General features: G+C 39.6%; 1 protein-coding gene across 1 annotated transcript in view; it reads left to right on the top strand.

The window, feature by feature from the left end:
* The window catches only part of LOC119918404 (potassium voltage-gated channel subfamily C member 1-like), a 128,301-nt gene that overhangs the window by 97,656 nt on the left and 3,666 nt on the right, over positions 1–26,979 (top strand). The gene's annotated exons all lie outside the window — the stretch shown is intronic.

Raw genomic sequence — 26,979 nt, 5'->3', positions numbered from 1 at the left:
ATATTATTATATCATTAATATATTGTTTTATTATTATGATTATTCAGTAATCTTGTTTAAATGTGGCTTAGGTTGTGTGGGTGGTGTTTCGAGGGGGTTTGGTGGGCCTAAGCCTGTCTGATTCTCATGTAGGCTTGTGCCGATTGGCAATTGGATTGACGATTGAAGGGATGATCAGCGATTGGTTTTTCATGCGCAATATTAGGCGATTTTTACTAACTCACTATCAGAACTAAGATGACATAAAAACAGTCTCTAGAATCTGCACCACACTGCAGTGTTTCCCATTCATTGATTTATTTATGGAGACACACCACAATATCAATGCTGACCGCCACATACTATATGTTATTTAATGTGATTAAAATCATAATTCATTGCGGAGCTGCACGCAGCGCATAGATTCACTCAGCACCTCTGCTCGCTCACTCCCTCTCTCTCTCAGTCGTGTGTATATAGAAAAACTAATGCATTCAAGTTAACTCTGAGGAATTAGTCTATCCATTTTGTTAACACAATGCTGTCAATGTCGGAGACCCACCTTCAAATAGGTAGGTTTACTGTCATAATATAACAAGTTATAGAGTGAAATTGTGTTTTGTAACTCCCTACATAGCTACATAGCAGACAATATACATTAATGCAGAAGCAATTATAAAAATGGTAAAAAGAAATAAACTATATTCAGTGGAGCAGTGCTGAGGATGAATTAGAGTTTAAGAGTCTGATAGCTGCTCTGCAGTCTGGTGGTGCGGCAGCAGAAACTTCTGTATCTCCTCCCAGAAGGCAACAGGCTGTGGCTGGGTGGGTACTGTCCTTCAGTATCCTTTGGGCTCTGCAGACACCTCACCTCACTGATATCACTGATGCTCGGGAGATGGGTACCAATGATCTTCTGAGCAGTCTGAATCACCTGCTGCAGAGCCCTCCGGTCCTGGGCCGTGCACATCCCATGTTAGTGATGTTTCCAGTCAGGATGCTTTCTATTGCTCCTCTGTAAAAGCTGACAAGAATATGGCGTGGGAATTTGGCCTTCTTAAGCTTCCTCTAGAATTCCAGTGGTTTCTGAGCTTTCTTCAGCAGCGTGGAGATGTGAGACGACCATGTCAGGTTCTCTGTGATGCTGATTCCCAGGAACCTGAAACTGTTCACCTGCTCCACCGATCTAGACAGGAGTGTGTGTCTTTATCTCCTTCTCCCTGAAATCAATGATCAGCTCCTTAGTTTTGTTGACGTTGAGCAGTAGGTTGTTCTCACCACTCTACAAGATTATCAATTTCTTCCCAATATGAAGTCTCATCGTTTGAAATCCGGCCGATGATGGTGGTGTCGTCCGCAAACTTCACAACAGCATTCTGATGTAGGTGTTGTTTTGCTCAAAGTGTGTGAGGGCTGAGTGGAGTGCAGTGGAGATGGCATCCTCTGTGGAACACGGACAGGAATGTTAACAGGCCCAGCTGAGTTACTCATATTCACTCTCAGCAGGACTCTTCTCACATCTGCTGTGGATCCTGACAGCGGCCGGTCCTCTGTAGATGCAGTAGACTTTACAGCTGACTCCTTGTTAAGGAGATCAAAGCGAACATAAAATCAGTTCATCAGGTAATGCCGCATCACACATGATGGGGGAGCTCCTGCTTTTGTAGCCTGTGATGTTCTTGATGGCCTGCCACATATCACAATGGTGTTGTTGGTGTTGAGGTCTGTCTCCAGTCTCTGCTGATGTCTCCGCTTTGCCTCCTTGATGCCAGCTTTCAGTCTCGCTCTGGAGGTGCTGTAAGCTTCTTTATCACCAGACTAAAAAGCTCTGGATAGAGCCCTCACTTGTGCATTCATCCAGGCCTTCTGATGATGATGATTTGATCGTCTTGGTGATCACCACATCATCAACACATTTGCTGATGTATGATGTCACTGTGATGAATATTCCTCAAGGTTGATGTGGCTCTCTTGGGCGGCAGCCTCTTTGACCACGCTGGTGTAGACGTGGTCCAGCGTGTTTGTTCCTCTGGTGGGGATGTGGACATGCTGGTGGAATTTAGGTAATACTGTTCTGAGATTTGTTTGATTAAAATCACCAGCAGCAATAAAAACAACATCAGGTTGTTTTGTCATGTGACTGCTGATGACCTCATACGTTACATACAGATGGACTGTCGAGATTAGCATGCTGTACATAGCTGCTAGTCAATATACATTGCACGCCCCACCTCCTCCATTGGAGTTTGCGGCTCATCCAAGACCTGCACAACAGCTGTCTTTTCATTAACCATAACTACAATTGATCATAATCTGGGTGCAGAATCGCACAATATCAACATTCTTGTGTGGCAGTAGGGTTGGCCATTCAGAACAGGTAGAATCTCTTTTGTCTCTGGACGTGCCTTCAGTCACATTATTGTCTTGCTGTCCTCTGTCTTTTTGTGACTCTGCAACTTGTTAAGGTTTCTCGCTGTCTCAGTACAAAACAGGATAAATGATCAGGGAGAATGCCCTGCCTGCTTGAATGCGAGGAGAGGAAAACACTGCCGTCTCCTTCAGAAAAGAAAAAAAATGCTGCAGAGAGGTAGCTCTGGGGTGAACATTGGTGCAGTGGCGCTAGAGCTTCCAATGGCCAAGACTGCACATTACACCTGCCTGCTGACTGCATTAGTTTCAAAGGCAGCAGACGCACTCTGCATTATGATACTGTACACATCTCCCCTTTGGTGGGGAAACCTAATCAGTGAGTGGGTGGTAGTCGAATAAAGGAATGAAATGTTGCAATAATCTCTCCCTTGCTTTGTATTTCATGCTCTGTCTGACTGCTGTCTTGTCTTCCCTTTTTTTTCCTTCACAGTATCTGTCTCTCTGTCCTCCTTGTTTTCAGTAGAAATAGTATTGATGTTTTTCATTCACAGACAGGCTTGACCTGACTCTTGAGTCTTACTTAGAGGCTCATTGTTGTAAGGAGATATGCTGCGCCACAACAGAGTGGAGAGCTGGGCCCCTTTAATGTATTCTCTATCACCAGTTTTCATTCCGTTTATCTCTCATGCACACAGTCTGTTTTCTTTTCACTTTCCTTTTCTCCAACCAATTATCGATGGCTAGTATTTAATTATTATTATTACTGGTGGTCAGAATCTCCTGAGGCCTATTGGATTGCACTTACATCATTTTATTACCTAAGTTCTATTACAACAGTTTAGCAACAATGGTGTCAGGAGGAGAATCATGTTGACTAAGGAAAATGTGTGAACTTTGTTGAAGTGCCATAATTTAAAACCATATAAGCAGGGATCTACCTTTGTAAGGTGAAACCTGAGAACTGTGCTCTGGAAGATCGTGACTGCAATTCCTTTTTTAAATAATCAAAGTTATTGTTCAGAGTAAGTGACAGTGTGCGTATGTGTAATTTATTCTTCTGCGTCGAATCGATGGCGTAGGTGATGCATAGGCTACGGGGCTACGCAGAGGCTACGCCGTCGCCTGACGTGCACCTCCTCAAAAATGTAACTACACATCGAGTCGAGGCGGACCGTAAGCTCTGTGATTGGTCGGCTGGGTAGCCTCGCAATGCCTCCGAGCTGACCGGAAGTCAGTAAATTAAAATAAATTACACAACAGCTTCACAAAAAAACACAAAAACACAATGACAGATATGAGCAACATGACAACAGTTGCACTAAGATAGGTCAACGGGGTAGTTTAGCAGCACACAAGTCATGCATTGATGGACATATACATTATAAGCCATGTTTAAGTGTCTAGAAAAGGACCTGTAAATGGTGTGTTCCCTGATGTGGACTGGTACAGCATCCCATTCACGAAAAGTCAAAAATTGTTACACTAGCTGCCTTCCCAGCACTTGAGAAGACTCCCTGGGAGAGGACTCATTTAATATGTTTGTGAGGGGAGAGACCGCAGTATACATTTCATATACATCCTTTACGTTTTATGTTGGAACTGTGATTCTGCATAATCCAAGGAAGAGATAATGGCTGCTAAGCTGCAACACTCATTGCAACAACATTTTAGCAGGGCCCGTAGAAAGGTTTACATTAATTTCATTTTCTCTTCCTTCAGTTTCTTAATCTGCTCCCATGTTAATTTAGCGTTACCTCTTACTTCAACAATTATGCTGCTCTTGGGGGGAATTGTTGGGCTTCTGTAAATAACATCACAGACTACGGTCTAGACCTGCTCTTTTAGAAAAAGCGCTGTGAGATAACTGTTGTTGTGATTTGGCGCTATATAAATAAAATTGAATTGAAATGTTCAAGGAAAAACCCTGTTTTAGCTTTTCTTAACCCTGTACTATTTTGTTCTTGCCCCGCACTTGTATATTGCCTTTCTTGTCTACCTCACATTCATACACTGAGCCTAAGTACTCAAACAGAAACTAACACAACAGCTGCTAGGGGCAATTCAGGGGTTAGTATCTTGCCCAAGGACACTTTGATAGCCTGTAGGTGCTGGGAATTGAACCACCAAGCTTCCAATTAACAGGCATCCTGCTCTACCTCCTGAGTGGCAGCCACCCCTGATGTTCTTTAACATAGTGAATCTGAGTTTGTTATGTCATTTTGTTTTAAGTGCTGTTTTAAGGCCAAGATCGCACTCTTTGAGTTTTAGTATGTTTGTGTTGAGCCTCAAATCTCAATAATGTCATGACTTTTCCATGTTTTTTACTCAGTGAAATATTGCCCTAAGACTCAGTTTTCCTTGTTGTTCATTATTAGATCATTGACATGATTGTTATTATCTGCTCAGGTTCCACTGCCTGCTTCATCCATATAAAGGTTCTGCATGTCTCTCTGCATAAGCATTGTGTTTTTCATCATTTGTGTATTCATCTTTAATGTGTGTCTTTGTGTTCATATGACATAGCAATGAAACACTCTTGATATATTTTCTTTTCTTTCCTATGTTCAACTGTTGTGTGTTTCCTCTTTGTCTTTCTGTCTTCTCATCTCAGTATGAGCTATGTCACATGTCACATACATACACATTATATGGATGAATGTATTTTGCACCTATCATTCAATGTGTTCTTAATGTCATATTGCATTTTTACATGTCTGTATTTGATGCAGTTATTATTTCATGACAATCTGAAATTCATATGTGGTTTCAAATGATAAAACGAAATTTGAGGTGTGTGTGAAAATATTAAGTTTACCAAGAAACAAATCTGTTGTAATTATTTTCAAATACCTACAGAAAATTTGCATTTTCATGCAGTAAACTGAAACACATTATATATGTTTTGCATGCAGATTGTTGTTGGAATAATATTTGCCTTGGTTGTTCACTTCTGTGTACAACCAGGCAAGCCTTCCCCTTTCTACCTCCCGCCCTCCCCTTTCCCTCCTCCTTCCTTGGGCTACCTGCTCTTCACTTTCTACAACCACACTTTCACTCTGTGGTTCCTTTATTCTCTCTGTCCCTGCAGGAATTTCATAATAATAAGAGCACAAATCATAGCTAAAACTCTGGACATGAAATTAAGATTTGATTAACTGCATAATTGTACTTGTGATTGAAAATTAAGCAAATTTTCCTCTGAATCACGGAAACATTTAGCATTATTTGGTAGTAGTTTGCTGCTTATTGTGTTCACACTGCTACTAACTATGTGGGAATCAATTTTAGAAGATGAGGGCAGTTAGAGTAACTGACGCAAAGAGATTTTTGGTTGTTGTTTCTAACAGGTCTCAAGATAGTCAAAATAAGAAATAAGTACTGAATTTAAAAGCAAGTGTGGCGATATTCTATATTATTCTTATTGTCAACAAATCCCATGTGCACACCCAAACCAACAAAGAATGTATGATAACAAGTGTTGTCTGCATCCAAAGCCTGATACATCTTATCGTGTCATGAGAGTTTCATTGTTGTCCATAAACCACAATGTTGCACTTGGTGTTGTTTCTTAAAAATATACATTACTGCTGCCAGAAGTACTCAAATATAAAGCACTAAATTTGGATTAATCCACTGCCGAAATTAGTCCCCAAAAAATCACTATTTCCTCAAGTTTGAGTTACATTAAAAACCAAAGTGACCAGCTGTTTGAGGCTGTACTTAGGCACAGCAGCGTTCTGAGCAAAGTGCTTTCGGCACTTGTTTACCATTGTGGCTAATCTTGGTTTAGCATTTTAGCATGATAACATCAACAATTAGCACTGAACATAAAGCACAGCTGATGTCATAAGTTTAAAAGCAAATGAAAAATTATAACCACTCAACATTTGATGTTTCAGTCTGGGCCAAAATAGAGGACTGATTGATCCACCTAAACTTTCATTCCCACAGTCATACCAGAACTTCAGTTATATATTTGCTGTTTACATCTTCGGGTTATCTTCGGTTTACAAATGGGCTTGGACTTAGGAGCCAAAGATAGAAAGCATTGAGACACAGGTGTTGGTCTTTTCATGGGATTTGTTGACAATATAAAATATAGAAAAACACCAGGCTTATCCTTCAACAAATTAAAATTCAGTTAGAGCAATACATATTGATGCAAATATAAATGAGAAAGTAGTGCCTACAGGTCTCTGCATTAAATAATGTTCAGTCCATGCAGAGATGGAATGTAATGGCTACATTTATGTAAGACAAATGTTATCCAATGAGCAGGGCGTAGATAGTCCAATCACAACATAGTGTATTGATTTTGCTTGTCAGTTTTATTTTTATATATTGGATTACTTTGTATACACTTGCCGAGAGGTTTGACACAAGATCACCCTCACCATGTAAACCGTATATATGGTGGTCATACTGGTATACAGTACAGTATTAACAAAATATACCAAACCGATTTATTTGAGTAATTTTACATAAAATGTTCACTCATAAACTGAACATCTTTTACCTCCTTTCAAAATATTTCTTAAGTTACCTCTCCCCCTCCTCCTCCCCGTATTCTTCCATACTTTCCTTCCCCTTTCCCTCCTCCCTCATGTCTTCTCATCCCATTCTAACACTGCTGTATCAATCCCATCCTCAGGATATCCTCCTCACTCTCTTCCCCTGCGTTGTGTTACTAAAGTCTGACTGAGTAGAGGTATGTACAACAAGTCACCGTCCCAGAAATGCTGCTACACTGTGAGCTCTCGCTTAGCTTCTTGCTTTGGCTTTGAAGAGAATCAATCAGAAATCAAGTTTGACTTTTTAAAACATTGAACAGAAATAATCTCACTGACTGATTTAATCAAGCTATCTTGGCTGAATAGCTATAAGCTTGTATAGGTTTAGTTGAACTAATGAATCAGATATCTAGCTACATGATTGCACTTTTTACAAGGTGCAAGGTTGTTTATTAGTCATAATACAGCACAAGGCTGCATAACAAAACAAAATTTGTAGTTCCTTCATGCTATACACACAACATATAATTAAGTGTAGGCCTATACTAAAATATGGTAACATAAAAAAATAAAATAAAACAATAAATACAGTTATTTATATACATATATACATGGATGTATACACGCCGAATATTCCTCATTTTTTGAATTTGCATCTGGGGTGAATGTAAACAGCAGCAACCAGATGATAATATGAACGTTTCATTTGTTTTTAGACAGTATCGATTGCACTAAGTAGGTATATTATGTTCCTCTTTTCTTGCCTTTCCCACTGGCTGTCATATTAAATAAAATATCAGATTTTTACCAGACCCAATGAGACTTACAGGGGCACTTCACTGTTTACTTGTCTTGAGTAATACTACTCAGCCTGTGAAAACAGTTGTATAATATCCTCTTGGTTTTAAAATAAGCCATTGTTACAAATTGAGGAAAGAGTTTGAACAGACAGGAAGTCTCTAGAGAAAGATACTATGAAATTGCATTATGGGAATTGTAGGTTCTAGCATTTTAGAGCTTGATCCATGTTAGACTAAAAGGATATCTTGGCTAATCAAAACTAGAATTTAGAGTCCAAGTGCTACTGGTACAACTGGTAGTCCAAATTAAGATAAAATGAGATATTGAAATTGACACACCTCTTACAAAGCACACATCAGGCCACACCCCACTCAGTGATGTTACAACAGGTGATTTCCATTAAGTCATTAAGGGCAAAATACCTACAGCACAGAAAGAGGAATAAAGATGCTGACTTTCTGAAATGTCTTCTAGCTGCATGATCACATTAATGCAAAATGCTTAAGAAAGGAGGAAGCTTTTTAGAACTAGGCTAGTGTTTTATGTGCATAGCTCTGACCTTCTTGGGCAAGATTGCATGGCAGCCACTGTGTGAATGGGGTGAATGTGGGGTAAAATATGCAATATAGTACAGCAAAAAGCTTTCAACAGCAAACAAGTCCATGCATCGCTGACAGTACCGGAGTTTCTTCCTGTAAGTTTCACATTGCTTTGTGGCTTTACTGTGACACAATAATGGCAGTAGCTACTTGCAGCAGAGAACGCCTCTCTCCCTTGTTCTCCTTTCTTCCTTTAGCTTCTTGGCTAACAGCTGACTTGAACAAGTGCTGCTGTTACTAGTTACTGGGGAAAGTAATATTATCACTGGATATGATATTTTAGGTGAAATATCAGCAGCGTCACTGCCCAACACCAATTGTAAAATAACTTCCAAAAATAGTACCAGACAGAGGGCATACATATTACACATTTTACAGCCAGACCACCATAAAAGAAAAGAGCAAGCAAAAAAGGTTGCCAAATTTTGTAAAATTTATTAGTCGCTCCACTGACAGTATATCTTATCTTTTCTAATTTAAGATGGCACATGACTTCCCTGACCCAATGACCATACATCGGTGGAATAGGATCTTTCCATTGAACAATATTAATCTCCTGGCCAGGACAGTGCAGAAGGTCAACATGCTGATTTCAACTGCATGTATAGATATAAATAAAAAAAAAAAATTAAGGCATGGAAGACTCCTCCCATCAGCCCAAATATACCAACAATAAAATGGCAGTGTTGAAAAAAGATGGCGGAAAGTGTGCGTCATGGTGTGGCTGCTTCAGGTTTAGCCGGCCTCGACTAAAACCCACGATTTGCTTCTTTAAATATCATCATAGAGTACGGTCTAGACCTGCTCTTTTATGAAAAGCGCTGTGAGATAACTGTTGTTGTGATTTGGCGCTATATAAAAAAAAAAAAAAAAAAAAAAAGATTTATGAGACTGTGGAAGGCAAGGTTATTGTAGAAGACTTCCTTTCGGTAAAAAAAAAAACGATTAGTCAGGATGGACTTGAAGGTGCTCTTTGTCCTAATACTAAGCAGCGGTGCGTGGCATTTAAAAGGCAACCAGAAGGATGTAAACAATATTAAAAGTTGCCTAAAAGTGTTAAACAAGTGTGGAGAAAACATCCCCCGACACTACCTGGATGAGCTGCCGCCAGTGACATTTAACAACATGGATGTCTCAAACCTGATCAGCAAGATGGAACACCTGCACAGTGAGGTTTGTGCGCTTAGGCACGCAGTGAAACTTCAGGCTGATATTGCAGATATTACTACGACCACTGATAACAGAGTCGCCGTAATGGAGCGGAAGTTAGAGCCCAGTTATGGCACACGGCACTGTCTGGACTTACCGAGTGATGCAGGCCCGCTCGGAGCCTCTGCTGTGGGTGGCGGTGTAGAGTTGGTGGCGACTATGGGTGTCCCTGGGTCATCTGTTAACAGCGATCTCATCAGTTGCCCATGCTTCTGCACCCTGCGCGGTGATGGGCCTGGGCAAGGGTGTCGGTGAGGGGGGCTTCGCTGTGGGCGCAGCTGTGTGACTGCTGCATTGCCAGATTCACCAAAATGGAGCTGTGTTGTCAAACAGGGCTGACGAATGAGGAAGCATACCAAGGACCACTTTGCTCTGTTAAAACAGCATGCTGACAAACTAGAGCGTAGGATGCCTAATGGGCCTTTCAGACAGACTGCGACGACCGCACTGCTGCATTGTGAAACCCATTATTTTCAATGGCTTTGTTGCTGTGTCGAGCAAAGCGCAAGCGCAGCACAGCGCAATGTGCCTCTCACACTTCCAAAAATAGTTGAAATACTGAGGTTTTGCGCTTAACCTCCCGCTGCCAGCGCAGCGCAAATCGCTTCCTATCTGAAAGACCCAAAAGTCTATTGTTGGCACTGGTGCGCAAGGAAATATAAAAGTGGTTCATACGAAGTTGGTAAGTGTTTTTGCTACCAAATTCTGTCCGGATCTCGATACAATGAACCACATAAGGCTGGAGTGATGGGTATTTGTGTACCCAGTTCAACACACAGCAGTTGTGACGATTGGAGCTATGGCAGCACTGTCCTCTTAAATTCTTTCATGCGTGTTGTATCTTACAACTGTTGGGAGCTGCGTGTTGGCAGCAGTGCAGGGGACAGGGCCCGGCGTGTAGTTGTTGATAACTTGTTGCAAAGCTGTGTGTAACGTCCCGTAAGGTCCTGTATTGGGGTTAGTGTTCGTGGTCTGTATGTTCTCTCTCTCTCTCTCTCTCTCTCTCTCTCTCTCCCCCTCCCTCCCTCCCTCTCCAGGTATGTGCCATTGCCATGACGTCATTCTCGCAGCTTCAGCTGGTTCAGGAATCAGCTGCAGGAATAAGGAGTCCTCGAGGTTGGAGAAGTGAGAGGAGTGTCGGATTATGTTGGCGTTGTGTCGGCGTGTGTGCTGTGCTTTGTTGTGCTTTGCTGCGATCTACTCGTCGGAAGCAACGGGCAGTGTTGGGAAAGTGGACTTTCAGGTGTGGCGAGAAGGGTAGACCAGCTCCTGCAGTGGCGTCCTCCTGCTGCGTCAAGGTGCAGGTGATACAGTCTTGGTACCGGTTGGACTCTGGTGAGCCAGACCAATCAGTAACAGACAGGTGATTGTTCTGTAGGCTACTATCTGGTTTTCTTTTTGTTGTAACTATTAAGTACCCTCAGACGCTGAATGGGTAGGTGAAGTGGAGGGTCGGGCAGTTAATGTTACCCCAGCACAGCAATGGGAGGGATTGGTAGGTAAACCTTTTACTCTGCCACATTTTATGTTTGCAGGAAATATGTTACCTAAACAAGATTTGGGAAAATGTAACTCTTTTAAAGACAATTTCCATGGTGCTGGTGAATGTACAACTGACCTCTCTATGGGAATAGTGAGAGGAAGGATAGCAGGCCGTGTGGCTATCCTTTGGCACAAAAAGTTGGACTCAGTGATGAAAGTCATAGGGCTTGGAGTTGACTGGTGCATTGCAGTACAGTTAAAGTTTAACAATAAAGAGTTTATTATCCTTAACATATATATACACCATACGAGTGTCAGCAGAATGAGGATGTATACTTGTATAGACTTGCTTTTATAATATAATCATTCCACGAGTGTATATGTGGTTGGTGATATGAATGCTGATCTTTCAGACAGAAGTTCATTGTTTGCTAAACATATGTTGCAGTTTTGTGATGACAATAACCACATATTATCTAGTCAATTGTTGTTACCTGCAGATAGCTATTTTTACATAAGGGAAGCCTTTGTTACCATGCAATATAGAGAGAGTTTCTGGAAGCTGATAATATAGTGGAAGTTGTGGAGGCAACATTACTCAACTTTATTTAACTGCGTCAATAGTGATCCCTATAAAGTGGGAAATATTGCCAACAAAATTACATTGGGAATCACAATCTAAGCAATATCTAAGTTATCTGATAATAAAGCAAGTGGCTCAGATCAAATCACAGCAGAAATATGCAAGCCCAAAGGTTGCAGCCCTTCTTACTGACCCATGGAACATTACCAGACTCGATGTTAACTGTCACTCTTGTGCCTGTTATTAAAGACAAGGCTGTCAAGGATGGACGTGTGGATAATTATAGGTCAATCGCACTAGCCAGTGTGTTTTCCAAAGTTTTAAAAAAAGTTTCATTAGATCGTCTAAATGAGTATATTGATACCACAGACAACCAGTTTGGCTTTAAGGCTAAGCATGGTACTGATTTATGTATCTATGCTTTGAGAGAAGTAGCTGAAGTGTAGAGACAAAACTCCTCTGTTCTTATTGGCTTTATAGATACCTCTAAAGCTTTTGACCGAGTCAATCACAGGAAGTTGTTTCTGAAATTGAAATTGAAATTGAAAGGGGCGTGCCTGAAAGCATCATAAGAATCCTGGCATACTGGTATGCTAGCTCATCGCTTTGCTTGCATGTGTGAACTCCTTTTCTTCTCCGTTGCTGGAACCTGCCAGTTAGGGAGAAGCTTCCAGACTTCATTGAATGCCGCCCTGGCCTTAGCAACACTCATTGTACAATCAGGAAAGATAGCAGTTGTCTCACCATTGAGCCGGAGCGGAGCACGAGAGCGTGCTGGTAGTAGTGGAGTTTGGCTATGATGGCGAGTGGTTTCCTATCATTCCTCTCAGGACCCAGACTTCTGTGAGAGCGATCCACAAGCACATCTCTATGCAGCTGTACTGTTTCTCTCTGTAGCTTTGGGAACGGTGTTTCCACCACCCCCAGGATGCTGATCATCTCCTCAGTCTTTAGTCCAGTCACCTCTGCTGCCAGGGCACTCACTGTAGTCTGCAAAACTACCACCTAGTTCGACCAGGTCGTTAGCCCACCTTCCACCTCTTTAATTGTAGCTTTCATCTGGTTGATTTCGGAGTTAATTGCGGCTGTGTTGTTCTTTATTTCTACTTTGACCTCTTGCAGCTCTTTCTTAAGAAAGTTGAAATCCTCAGCAGGTTCCCCGTTAATCGGAAGGTCGGTGGTTCAATCCCCGGCTCCTTGGGCAAGATGCTGAACCATGTGTGCATGTGTGTGAATGTTAGTTTCTGTTTGAGCACTTAGGCTCAGTGTGTGAATGGTGAATGCAGATGTAGTGTAAAAGCGCTTTAACTGGTCAGAAAGGCGCTATGCAAATACAGAGCTCAAACCAAACCCGACCTACACCAATGCCATTTTGTAATATGATATATATTAGGTTCTCTTTTTGAATCATAACTTAAAATGTTCCCAAATTACATTATTATCATTAAAGGAATTCAATAAAAAAGCCAGGTCAGATATGTCGGCCATAGTTCTTATTGCTTGTTTTACTTTTTCTGCTAAATCCATACAAACTATTAACGGGCTAGTTGTCAGTGACAGTTACACCTGGCAGTTACTAAGTGCACTTTGTGTGGTGAAACCCGTTTTAATGTAGTAATGTGTTTAGTGATCTGCACCTATATGTTATAACTAGGCCAATTTTGAAGAGCTGGTGCAACCAATAAATTGTAATCCTTGATACTACTCTTTACTGAAAAAGCAATCATTGCGCAGTTCACATGTGTAATGTGTAACTGCCTAGTGCAGTAAATGATTAAAGCCATTTAGTCAATGATGACATTTCATCAATTGAAGCAGCAGGATAATACAAGATAAAGTAGCTTCTAGGCCATGAGAAACCAGCGTCACCATGCACATTAAGTGGCATATCATTACTGAAGCTGCCCAATGCTGCATCTGCTGCAAAGCAAACTGCAGAGAGCCACTCATTATATGTAGATGCTAAGCACCTGTAAGCTTGACTTTGCTCACAGTGAGTGCCATACTACAAGCAGTCATTGCATTTGTATTTGTATTAGTGATTACAATACCACACAGTACTCAACAGTGAACTTCCATTCATGGCCGTGGTCCTGGACATAGTCACAGTAAAGTACAGCTACTGAGTCTGCATGCTGTGGCAGGAGCTAACACAGATAAAAAATAAACAAATCCTAACTGCCACTTTATCACAAAGTAACCGTCAGTGAACTTTCATTCGACAGTGGTGTTCCTGGACTTCAGTCTTGATACAGTGATGTTATTGGCTCACGAACAAGCAGTGTGGCACCTATACGAATGAAGGAAACATACGAATCACGAAAAAACAAACAGCAATACACAGGACGCAGTGGTCCATATATCCATATATGTATAACTGAATATTATCTTTTAAGTGATACAAGTAAAACTTCATGGATCATTTCTGTAGTTTTAGCTAGAGAGCTCTGCTCTGCACAGATTATTTTCTCTGCACCTGCAGGATGCTCTTACAGAACTCAGAATTGAAAGATTCTATGATTGTTTTGTCCCAATTGTCAAATTCATTATTTAGTTTTGATCCCCAAACCATATATATATATTGGTTGTAGTACAAATTGGAAATTGAGCATAATAACACCTCTTTAACACTGTCATTGTCAGAGGGTTAGCATGCTGATGTTAGCATTTAGTATTTACATGCTAGATAAAAATTTTACCCCCTAAACAAAGAGACCCTGGTGTTTCCCTGCTAACAGCAAGTGCTGTTCCTATTGGTAGACTGGCTAAAACACCTGATCTCTTGGATTAAAATGTCTTGAAGGCAATGAAGTGAAGGTTTTTAAGATTGGACTGTTGACATGTGGGATTGTGTGTACTGTATTTCTAAATGTGCTCAGCTCCAGATGATATACGCACCTGATTTGCTATTGAGTTTTCCAAAAATCAACCACAAAGTCTGGCTATGTGTCCTGTTCCTAAACAAAGTATACCACTGCCATTGTGCTTTTGGGAGTCTCAGAGTAGCTAGTCCAGTGGATGTTCAAGTCAAGAAATCTTATGGAATGTATTCAGATCAAATGGGTATGTGAATTTCCACTGAGCTAGTGCATCCTCCCCTATACATTTCATGTTGGTGCTGCAGAGTGCCACCCCTAGGTGTCAGTGATATTGATAGCTGATTTTCGTAACCAGTTTTGTCCTGTCTCTGTCTGTCTGTCTTTGTCTGTGTGTCCATCTGTTTGTCCCTTGGTCCATCTGTCTGTCTGCCTCAAACTTCCTCCTTTGGTCTAAAATATTTTACTTGGTTTGGGCTGGTTTTGTTTTGAGTTATCTGTCTTTTTTCAACTTTGTTTCATTTACAAATGCTTGTAAATTTTATATTTGCGGTTTCCTGCTGTGCAATGCTGTCATAACATAATAATATCATAACAATTTGCACTTCCATCCAATATAACAAACATTCTTTACATTACAACATTTTGCTATATCATGAATACATTAATTTTGACTGTTTCATTTGCTATATGAATGACTGTTCATAAACCCGTTTTAACCTTTGCCCTTTTACCTATCCTTGTCATCTTCATGTAGCCACGGGTTATGAGAAGTCACGCAGCCTCAATAATATCTCCGGGATGACGGGCGCCCCGCTGCGCCTCACCCCAATCACCAACTCCACCTTTGAACCCTTCGAACCTCCTGGCCTCAGGCGATGCCACTCCCCCATTCCCTCCATCTTGTAGCATTGCCGACAGGGAAATACTAACAACAAAATGTTAACAACAACAGCAACAATAAAATAATCATTTTTTTCTGGGGATTATGCGAAAGAAGCAAAAGCATCGACATGGAAGGAGTGTCTCATGGACATTTGAGTCATCATAGCTGCTTTTTCATTACCATTACTCACATATTTTTTCTTAATAGAAACAACAACAAATTAGAGTTCTTCTAGGCACCAAAGGGTCCTATTCTAAAACAAAAATAAGTAAATCGTAGTGATTAAGCAGAGATACATACACAAACACACACAGACACACTTGCCTTACTAACAGGGATAGAGTCTAGGTTAGTTTAGACTGATATGATAGTTGAGTTAGTTTACCTCTAGCTTTTCCTGTGCTACTTCTCGTCTGCATCTCGATTGCACTTGCACCTCAATGCTTTAAGACTTATACTTAAGAGTAGCAATGAATGAGACTTTTATAACACTAACTCTCAGAATGCACACATTCACACACACATAGACACTAACATATTACTGCAGCATGCATGTTTTTGCTCATGAGAATCTCCAGAATAAGAACATACGCTATACCTACAAGTAGATTGAAAAAAAAAACATTTTTGTACACTAACAGTCAAAAGAAAATATCCCAATCTGTAGCTTACACCTCTGAAAAATGCCATGTAGATGTTCAGTTCTTTGTGTCACATATAGATGAAACAACCTCTCTTCCACTCAGAGACATAGTTTCTTCTCTGTATATCCCTTTAGTATAGTGAGAGAAGACATAGGGAGTTCCATTAGATTCTAAATCACCTCCATAAGCAGTTAGTAAAAGCGCTGCTGTCCCCTCCTCCTTTATCTCCGCGATCAAAGTCTGCTCAGACCCCAAATGCTCTGCTAACAGTCACAGAATGTACTGCAGGAGGACTTGATGAAAATGTATTTCCTATACTGTGGACAACTGTGGAACAGCTGTCCACAGGTGTCCACAGTCTCTAGTCGTAGGGCAGTGGTTCCCAATCTGGAACCCAAGATAAACAAGATTAAGGAAATAAAATCAAATGTTTATTTATAAAATTGTGATTTTATTTCTTGTTTTTTTACTGGATAAATTAACTCTCCATGCATCATAAATGTATTTTAATGAAGCCTAAAGTCTGCAAAGTAACAAGCAACCCTCTTTGGGGGAGAAATTCTCAGATAGTGGTTTATTCACATGCAGACTGCAGATAGCATCAGAACATTCTGTGAATCTGGCTTATATTGAAGTCCTTTATTGTCCCTTTTAATGTATGTAATCATATTTTTGGTAGTTTTTGATCTGTTCCTGCTTTGATTAACTGCTTGTGCTGTTAATGCATTCTAATGTTAAAGTCTATATTTATATAGCGGAAGCTCTACAGGGTAATATACATATAATGGATAATTCTCATTTAATGACAAATTTACAATTCCAAATTTACATAAACTTTTTTAAATTGTTATTGTTTCCACTCATATACACTTGCTCACTTATTATTTTTTATTAGTTTAAAAGTTGTGGAATTTCAATATATTGATTCTTCAAAATACTGTATTGTCTTTACAATACAGCGTGTCCACTAAGCGTCTACCCGCAGAATGTAAATGTACCCAAAGTTGCTAAAAATCCCAAATTCACAGAATATACACAAATGACTTGACCTTAGTGTCCTCAGTGGTAGGTCAGGCCCAATTGAAAAGGTTGGGAATCACTGTCAAAGGGCACTGTGGGATGCTATAGAAGGGCAATCAGAGAGGGGATAAAAAGTAGAGTTGGCATTGGTTGTTACATATTTTTATTTTGTTAAATACAAGAAAAAAGCTGCTATAGGAAAAAAAACTGTAGGTAAACATAATTAATGAACTTTGATCTTTAGCCATTGTAGCCATTGTTATAGAAACTGGTGCAGTAGTGTCTGATCTTCATCACACCATTACTCCTGAACCTGCTATCTATGTGCACTCACACGGACTCTCAACGAAAAGCTGATCTACAAAGCTGGAAGAAAGGGATGATTACTTCTCATTCCTTTATTGTGCTTTTATATAGTCATTTCCTAATGAACAGCACAAAGAAAGTTTGTGTTCTTGTTGAGAGTGAGATGACAACTCTCCAGTCTGTGCTTTAAGTCCATAGCTGGAGTCGGGATGTGATTAGCCTAGCTTAGCTCAAAGACTAGAAGTAGGGGGAAACATCTAGCCTGCGTCTGTCCAAGATAAATCTTACTAATTAACGGGCTATTGTTTTAACCAGTTTATGAAAAGAAATGTAAAAACAAACGTATGATTATGGTCTTAGATTATGTTAACATGCTCAAGAGTATTTCTTGACAAACAAAAGCCATTTGCAGAGAGAAATTGGGCATTGGGTAGTGAGTTCTATTTTGTAGGTATATTTGTGAATAGAGCCAGGCTAACTGTTCCCCCCGTTCCAACTTCAGTCTTGCTATGCTAAAGTAGGTTAACCATGTCCTGACTCTGTACTAATGCACAGACATTAGATTAAAATTCATCTCACATCATACTCGCAAGAAAGCAAATTGGCATTTTTCCTCCCAAAATTAATTATTCCTTAAAGATAATTGGCTTCCTGTATTCATAGTTTTCAGTCACGTGACATGCGCCACCGCAAAACAACAGACCAACACCGCTACTCCCCCATAGAGATAGAAAATTTATTTGGATCACCTTTCACAGAAAAAGAAAGATATGAACACAAACCATCCACATAACGTTACAGCATCTGCTGCTGCATTTCTACCGCCAGGTCCCTAACGCCACTCGACTTAGACAATGTTTACATTTACCTTCTTGGGAATCCCTCACCTAACGCAGCCCAGGCTTGTCTCCTCCTCGATTAGTGGAACCTAAAGCACAATAACCATCCAGCATTTTGGCAACGCGAAAGTAACAAACTCAAAGTAACAGTGTATCACTAGCTTCCTGGTTGGCACGCAGCGGAAATTAACGTCTTTTTTGCCCTCCAAGGGAGAAATGTGACGTCACGTGAAAACTGTGGATATCTGGAAATGTTTCCCTTTATCTGGAATGGTTTTCCTGAAGTCTGAGTTCATCCTGCCACCATTACCATCACCAACACCACCGCCACCAGCATTAAGACTTGCACTGACTCAGCAGCCAGTGGCAATTTTTTTAGTTTTCTCCCCTTTTGGCTTCTCTTTCTTTCCCTGTTTTTGCCCCCCCCCCCCCCCCCCCCCCCCTCCCCCTCCCCACTCCCCCTGTCCATCCATCCCTTCTTTGTTTCGGCTGTGGCTGCTCAGTAGGAAGGACCGTGAACGGCTACTGGAGTGACAGCCCTTGGTAGAAGAAGAGAGGATGATGAACGCCATGTGGGAAGAAGAGAGAAAACATGACAACAGAGACAGCATACAAACATAGAAATATGCAATGTAGATAAATGAGACAGGGTGTGTGTTTCTGCTCAGATATGCAGTATCTGAGGCACATATGATGAATGTGCACATGGATGTTTGTGTGTGCCTGGACCTGCATCTACCTCTGTACTGAGATGCACAAATGTCAACTTGGAAAACTACATTTTCCTTTATTTTTGCTTCTGTAAGAAAAAAAGGAAGAACTAATTATATCTTTTTAGCTTATTATTAACAATCTATGTGTGATCACAGGATGATGTCATCTAATACTTTTGTTTTCTTTATCAAATTTTTCCTCCTAAATATAAATGTTGTTTAATTTTTGTTTAAACTGGATTTATTTTATTTTGCAAAAATGTATTTGATTTTAGAAACACAATGTTAGACTTATTCATTGTTGTAGACAGTAATTTATTGTCTGTTGGTTTAGTTACATATCTGCTAACATCCCTTGTCCTCATCTCTCACCCTCAACTTCCTTCTCTCCCACCAGAAAGTAATAGAGAGCTTTCAGCTGGTGGGAAATCCTTCTTTTTGATTTGATTCTCAAAACAGAACAACTAGCACTAACCACTCAGTGAACATAGACACTGTCAAGAATAGCCATGTACAAGAACCACTTAAAGATGCAGAGGAAGTTTAAAAAGCACTGTTTGTAAAAAAAATGGACTAAGGAATGTTCGTGTGCTCTGAGACATCTCCATCCTGTTTTACATTCAAGCAGGCAGCGTTGGGAGGTGAGAGCAAATGAGAATGAATTTGTCTGAGGAGCAGATAACTATATATTTAAAGAATTTGTTTGATATTTTGGGAAAATTATTATCACGCTTGCACTTTCTTGCAGAGAGTTAGCCTAGCATGGATTTAAACTGGAAACAGGTGGAAATAGCTAGCCTGGCTTTGTCCAAATGCAAAAACACTACACCGACATCTCTAGGGCTCACTAATTTACACATTATATCTCATTTATTTAACACGAGCTTATCGAGACCGACTCAAGACCAAGACTCTTTTCCCACATGACATGACACACAATAAAATGTGGAACGAGATCATATGTACATATGTCTCAAGTTGATCTGAAAGATGTAAATGCTCCGTACTTGTATAGCACTTTTCTAGTCTTTTCGACCACTCAAAGCGCTTTTACACTACATCTGCATTCACCATTCACACACATTCATACACTGAGCCTAAGTGCTCAAACAGAAACTAACATTCAAACACATTCATACACTGCTGGAACAGCCACCGGGGGTGGCTCAGGGGGTAGAGCGGGTTAACGGGCAACTAACTCTACCTCCTGAAGCTGAAATCAATTTAAGCATCTTTATTCAACACTCCTTTTATATGTTTACCATCCACTTAACACTAGAGCTGGGCGATATGGCCAAAAATTATATCTCAGTAAAAAAATGTCACATCATTCGATATCGATAATCAACACGATAAATGTCAAATCACTACGTCTTCAGAACTGATGCCAAACAATGGATTACTTCACAAATCTGAAGAATCTGAAGTTAATTTAAGTTAAAAAAAATTCAGTCCCTTTTCTTCAACAAAATAAATAGCAGAAAAATGAAGTGCTAATTCATTTGTGATTCAAATGAATTAAATCATACATTTTTTAAACATTTGTTATATTGTTATTGAGGAAGATTAATCACTATAATTATCATTATTGATTTATTACACAATCCAATCCAACTCCAAATGAGCTCTCTTAAAGTAAAGTGTCATGTGCTTATAGCCATACAGAGCAAGCTATTTAATATGTTAATTTTTCATAGAAGTGGATGCGCTTCTCTCACCAAATGCGGGAGCGGTACAACAAGCGCAGCTTTAATGTTGGGAGCTGAATGCAGCTGACAAGTAGCTAACAGTGATGTAACTTAACATAAAAATTAGCAACCTCACGGTGATGACAAAACTTTCCCCAGCCACATTTAAAACCACAACTTTTCATTTTTAAAATTATGTTTGTGTACAGATTAAACATGTTACATACAACATGTTGCTTAGTGAGCTTTAGAGGTGTTGATATGCAAATGTTGGGACTTTTTATTTTCAGGCTAGCTGTTTCCACCTGCTTTCAGTCTTCACTGTAAGAAAACCTAATTGCCTCCTAGCTCTAACTCTGTACTGCACAGCATGCGTCATCTATTCCTCTTCTCACTCTTGGCAAGAAAGTTTTACTGTGTTCTGGAGACGCATTTTTACCAAAATGTAAAGCAATTTCTTTACCCTTATATGACCTTGATTTGTGGTAATATGCTGAGCCTCATACTCATCAGTTTCCAGACAGCCTCAGATGTCCAACTTAATCTGGATTCATGTATGAAGGAATGGTCTTGTGGTTCTAATCCACTAGGTGTTCCAAGATTAAATTCCCATTTGGAAAATCATTGTAACCCCCTTTCCTATTAGACAGACACACCAGGCACAGACACACACACAGTCACAAATGTGAACACACTTTCTGCACTTCTCATCCTCTTCTTATACTCATCTCACTTTCCAATGTCCAGTTGTTTTGAGTGCATTTGTCACTTTCTCTACGGCCACTGCTGATTGGTCGCTTTTATCATGTTGATGTACATATGTAAAGTTTGTGCTGTAGAGGAATCTGCATGGATTTCCATCGCAAGCAATAAGGACACAGATATGACTAATGTGAGGAAGTTTGATAAGATTTTATTCTCAAGCTCAATGAATGTGTATATAACATTAAACTACTAAGAGTGTGTATGGATGTGTGTTTAGACACATACATATGCACTACAAAGCATGCAGGACAAACAATCTTCACCTCTTTGAACGCAAGAGGTGGGATGGGCTGACATTATGCATGCCAAAATGATATGATGCTATTGGTCGGAACAGACCAGGTTAGGTACTGTCACGGGGTTGGGGGTGGTAAAGTTTATTTTTGCAGGATGGGAAGGGGTTACGTTTCATAGGTTAGTAGGTCTTGTATAGCTGCTTTCTTATCGATCTTATCAATGAGAGAAACATTAACAATCGTAGCTTATATTTTTTTCTTCTTTCTTTTGCTTCTCTTTTCACAGAGAACTGTTCTGAAAGCCCTGCTCTTATCAGATATATGCAAAAAGAAGCAGTAACTGTGAACTAATGCTAAGACTTGAAAAAAACTAAAAAAATCCAGCTTCTTCCATCACGGTCTCAGTTCCTCTTCTGCAAGAGAGAGGAGAGACCCATCTCCCCCCAAGATACCTCCTCACCACAATGTCCCTGTCCCATCGTTTTCATTCATCTCCTTCGTCATTGCTACCCTGTCCATGTCATCTTTCATCTTCTTCTGTCCTGTCCTGTTGTCTGCACCTTTAAACTGCAGTGAGTTCAGGAGGATTCCTTTGCAATGTGAGAATACAATAATTAAATGCAACCTCCACAAAGGATGAGGATTAATGGTGTGTTCCATTTGACGTGGGAAGTCAGAATTTCTGAGTTCAAAGTATGTGATCCAAGATGGCTGTCGGGGTATCAACAGTTAGTGAAAGCTGTAGTTTATACTGTTTAGCACTGTGTACTTGTGACTCAGAAATGTTCGTACAGAAAGTGCTGTCCAGCTGCTGTCTGTGGACGTGTTGCTACAGTGTTTAGTATGAGTAAATACCGCACAGTGCGTTTTTTTTAATCAGCCGGCGTATCAATAGCTAACCTGGCTAGTTGTAATCAATGGCTGGCTGAGCGAGGTTTTCCGACTTGTTAACTGGAACACCGTCAACTCAGGTATGACGTCATTCCCAGCTCTGACCTCCGACTTCAGAGGTAAATGGAACGCAGCATAACCTGCAAGGGGAACGCAGCCAAAACTGAGCTGTGGGCCCCTTTTGAGCAAACCCACCCTGAATCCAGCCTTGAATATAATGTGGTCCCCACTTTTAAATGTAATGTTTTGTCATATACTTGGGCCATTACAGTATTAACTGCAAATTTGGGTCAAAATGCCAGAGAAACTAAAAGGCACTTTAAAGTGGTATCATTACTTCCATAGTGCATGTAATTCCTGTTGAAACATGTCAGGTATAAACCACTTGGCTGTTAGGTATGCTGTCAAAGGCAGATTGATTTGACAGGACGAGCAAAAATGTAAAACTTTCAAATTAATGTGAGATGGCACCTCTTGCCTCCTGCATGAGCCTCAGACCAGTTGAACGCTTCATAGTTAGAACTGGATCTGGATATATCTCAGGGTGTTTTTGTTCAAAATATCTTTGAAGACTACCTAGTGAGAAACCACACTGCAGAGGCACCCTTCAAAAGTTAAACGTTTTTAATCCAAATTACTGCTGGCTATTTATTTTCTGTCTGTTGTTGCCAATGTTTTTATCCTTTCCATCCATTCACAACTCAGGTATCTCTTTCTCAAATTGTTGGACCCCTTGTGTTCCTATCCAGTCATGTTTCCTTGAAGATGTACTGTATGTATGAAAAAGAGAGATAAGAAAAAAAATATTCTCACTCCTCTCTTTTCTATGCCTGGAATGCCATGTGCTCTGTTTTGTGGCTCTTCTATAAAAAATGCTATTTTGCTTTCCTTGTCCAAATGTTCTTCCTGTCTTCTCCCAGTGTCATCCCCTTGTCTGTGAGAGTTTTTCCCTTAACACACTATCCATACCCCCACCATGAAGTCTCTTACAGCAAAAAAACAATAAAACAACTGAGTGAAATGATTCACCAAACACTGGATTTCACCAAGGAGGAAGACAGGAATGGACATTAAATGAATGAAAAAGACTGCAGTCATATATTGTAGATGGGGAGGAAGGGGAAACGTGCTATGAGATTATGTGTTCTGAGTGGATTATCAGCCGAGCAGCATCAAAGGGAGGAGATGGAGGAGGAAAAGTTTGGGGAAGACAGAAAGGTGTGGTGATGATGAGGAGGAGGAGGAAAAGAAAGAAAGAAGCAACACCGCTTCTCCATGTAAGAATGTGTATCTCTGTTGTGTTTCCTCACCTGTGTGTTCTGTGTTGGTTTATGCTCTGCGTGTTTTGTCGTTGTGTGCTGCACTCTATTACCTTTATTTTTCAGGTAGCCTTTGTGTGTACCACACCTGGGTCAAACTGCCTTCACAAACACTACCGCACAGCTTGTTTTATCCCACACAGGTGCAGAAGAATTGTAGTCTTTCATTCGGACGAACACAAAATGCACCAAAGTGAAACTAATTAGAAATGAACTGACCTGATTCAGCAAACCATGCCGCTCTGATGGTTAAAGTGGAATTAAACAAAAACTAAAAATAGTATTTATTTGGCCAAGGTCTGGTCTGTTTATGTGCAGAACACACCAATTGAGATTTTTTCCATTCTCATCTATTTGTCTGGATTTTGGCCCAATCCTGGTTGGCCGGAGTCCTCTGGTTTGAACTTTTGATTTCATTAAGTTTGTGGCTTTGATGTGTCTTGGTTTCATCAGCTTCTTAATTAGCATACATTTATATCAGAGGACTTCTGCAGATTGTATCTGTACATGTGAGTTACAGAGACAGAAATGTGGGTGTCACATTCAAGCCCCATGTTATAAGTGAACTTGCATGCACTTCTTGTGGCTGGCTGCTTCAGTACTGTGTTTGGCCTATCATTTCCTTGCCTCAATGTACAGTATTATGTTGCTGCAGTTTACATGAGTACATTACTATTTCATACTGACCACCGCTGGAAACTACAGATTAGATTAGGCCCACTCTGCCTGCCATTGTAGAAGTCTTTGATGCATTCTTGTTCCAACCTGAGCCAGTATAACTTTCCAACCTAATGTTTGGAAAGTTATGCAGCGGTATAAAGAAACAAGGATTTCAACAACGGCTAACTATCAATCTTGATAATAACATGAAAGGAACTCCCACAGCCTCTTTGGCAACAGCATCTTTTGGATTAAGCAATAGACACACCAGCTGTCAGTATTCCGTGTAGTAATATTGACCTTATGCAGCCAGCCCATTTATTCATCTGTTCTATTTCTGGATTTGTCTTTTAACTTCCAGTTGCTATTGCTGGTTATAGTGAATAAAAGTTAAAAGCTGCAGTCTTGATCGGTTCACAGAGCCAACTAAACATTTCTCAAAGTTGATATATATTTTATTGATAGTATAATTTTGAATAAATAGCTTAGCAATAATAAACCATGCCATGGAAAACTGGACAGTGTGTTACTAACCAGATGAGTCTCCACTGTAACTCACACATTTGACACATTCCCACTTCCTGTGTTGACAAGAAGTTAAAAGACAAAATAACGCCATTGGAGCACTTGTTGCTGAAATGCATATGGTCAGTAGCCAGTGGCTGCAATTACAGCCCTATGCTTTGTGTCTCATATGCCATGACTTTGACATAGAAATACATTCATACAAAAAAAGTCTCAATTTCAAATCAACATTCAGTTATTAGCTAGATATGGAGCTTTCTACCACATTTCACTGTCTTTATCAGCAAATGGAGTTTGCTCAGTCATCATCACCCCTCAGTGACCCTTACCCCTTATTGGAAAAAGAACTTAAATTAAATATTTTCCTTAAGTATTAATACAACAATGTAAAAATACTCCGTACATTTAAAGGTCCTGCATCAGAAAAGTCAAAGTATATGTTCTGCAGAAAAATGGCCTTTGACTGACAGTAATAGATTTTATTACAAATGCATCGAAGTGTAAATGGCATTTTATTGTTGAAGCTGATCAAAGTGGAGGTATTTAGGAAGTGTAGCCCAACTTTTCTTTTTCTTTTGCTGTTTTATTGTGATATAGTTCAGCCTTGAACAATTACTTTTGCAATTTTAAGGGTTATCTCTAACCTCTAACAACGTTTAGATATCTGAAACATCTGACATGGTGCCCCAAATAGATACAACTTTTTTGGAAAGTGCCACAAGCCCAGAAGGTTGGGATTCACTATTTTAAACCTTAACAATACATGTTATAAACTTCATAAAAATCATGTAGGTCTTACGAAAATTGTAGAGTAACTAAGAAATTTAGTTGAGTACAAAGTAAAATATTTCCCTCTGAAATGTAGTCATTTAGAAGCATAATTGTACAGTTCTTAAATAAATGTATTTAGTACTTGATGGCAGTTCACGTGAGATCACGTGATTGCAACTCCATCACAACTCCACTTGCTTCAACACGTGGTGGAAAGCTCTAATGCATAAACGGCCAAAATGTGAGATATACAGTACTATGCAAGAGTTTTAGGCACGTATAATTGTTATTTTTCCACACCTGCCAAAAACTTTTTCACAGGAACAAGAACTTTGACTCTTGGGAAACAGGCCCATATCTAATGTGGTTCCACAGAAAGATATCAAATCATTTTTAGCAGATGAAATGGAAATAAAAATAACTGGATGACAGCTGAAATTTAAATTTTTTGATAAAATTATTTTCAGTTTTGGTTAAAAAAAATCCTTAATTCTCCTGATGGGTGGCTTTTCATAGTTCTATAAGTAAATCGGTCCTCTGTTAAATGTAAGATGTGAATCCCTGATAGAAACATTTCATTGGCCAAAAGCAGATCAATATTGGGTTGCACCAACTATTCATAAATTCATTACAAAGTTTGAATGTTAAGTCCTTCCCAAGTCCTTAAATCAGGCTGCACCATTAAAACTTAAGAAATGTCTTAACTAGTAAAGACTTTAGTAATGTGTAAATCAGTTGCTAGAAAACATCTATAGTGCTGTCCAATCACAAGCAATCAACTGTATGTAAACAGGAAGTCACTGTAGCATCACTAGGTAGCTTAAAATTATAGTTGTAGGAGCACAAAAGATATATCTTATAAAATATATATATATATATATATGTGTGTGTGTGTGTGTATATATATATATACAACCTAATATATATATATATATTGTGATATTTGTTTTAATAATATCTGCATACATGGAGAAATATGTGTTTCAGAGTTAGAAGTATAGTAGTTTTCTAAACTGTATAATGTAAAATGAGTGTGATAAATCCAGTTAATCTCACCTAAGTGATTGTTTACTCATTTAGTCAAATGTTAGCATCATCATTTTTTGTAATTTGAGGTGTATTGTGTTAGTTTTGTGAAATGTATTTTAAATTATTTTAGAAAGAAAGAAGTTTCAACTCACATATATTAGCTATAATAAGATAGTTATTGAATGCAGTTCAACGCTGTTACTGAATGTTTATACTTAATATCAACTAATCTCTACCTTAGTACAAATTCATTTTAATTTAGTTATATTCAAAACTCCACTTTGTAAACACTCATGTTAGATCTAGTATACGTTTAAACCTATGAACAGCTGGTGCA

This window comes from Micropterus salmoides, unplaced genomic scaffold (assembly GCF_014851395.1).
Source record: "Micropterus salmoides isolate LMB-PRFRI ecotype aquatic unplaced genomic scaffold, ASM1485139v1 Ms_hic_scaffold_10, whole genome shotgun sequence".
Taxonomy (NCBI): domain Eukaryota; kingdom Metazoa; phylum Chordata; class Actinopteri; order Centrarchiformes; family Centrarchidae; genus Micropterus; species Micropterus salmoides.
Note: the sequence above shows the minus strand (reverse complement) of the source record. Positions and strands in the feature narration are given on the sequence as shown.